Raw genomic sequence first — 771 nt, 5'->3', positions numbered from 1 at the left:
TTTGGTTTTCTGGACATGGTTTCTTCACCAAAGTTGTGCCATTATGTGTCTAGTTTCATGTCCAATTGGCTTGCACCAATTGAACCTCTATAATTCAAGTTATTGCTGCCCAAATCTGCTGGACTCATGCCCAGCCCTGCAGGTCACCAAGGGCAGCCACACCAACTTCATTTCCCACTACATAAACCACTTCATTTCTCATTCACACATAACAAAATGGTCACCTATTGACCATTAAAACTTACTTTCACCATTACATGATCAACATCTCAATTTTGGGTCTAAACCCTAGCTCTACCATTTCAATTTTTCAAACACATACAATCAATGGATCAATTCATACTCCTAATGATGCATATACAAGTTTAAAGAATTAATTGACACTAACCTTTGTTGAAGAGTTTCCATAGCTTAGAAAACTTATTGATTTTTCTTTCTTTTTACTGCCCAAAGCTTCCTCAAGGTGCTAGGTTAATTTTTTGTGAAGAAGGCTAGGGTTTTGGAGTGAGATTTGGTGAGGTTGAGAACTTGGGTGAGCTTTAATGGAGTTTTCCTTCCTCTCTCTCTCTCTCCACGTTTTTTGCTGCCCCAAAGGTTGAAGAAGCAACTGATTTTCCTTTCTTTTTTTTCTGCCCATTAAGTCATTTTAAAAAAGTTAATGCCATGTGTCAAAGTTTGATTGGGTGGGAGGATTTTTAATAACATCATAATGATGTCATAATTCCAATTCTTTAATTTTCCTTCCTTTTCTTGTCTACTAAATTTCAATTT

Source organism: Hevea brasiliensis, unplaced genomic scaffold (genome assembly GCF_030052815.1).
Source record: "Hevea brasiliensis isolate MT/VB/25A 57/8 unplaced genomic scaffold, ASM3005281v1 Scaf138, whole genome shotgun sequence".
Lineage (NCBI taxonomy): Eukaryota > Viridiplantae > Streptophyta > Magnoliopsida > Malpighiales > Euphorbiaceae > Hevea > Hevea brasiliensis.
This window is presented reverse-complemented; position numbering follows the sequence as displayed.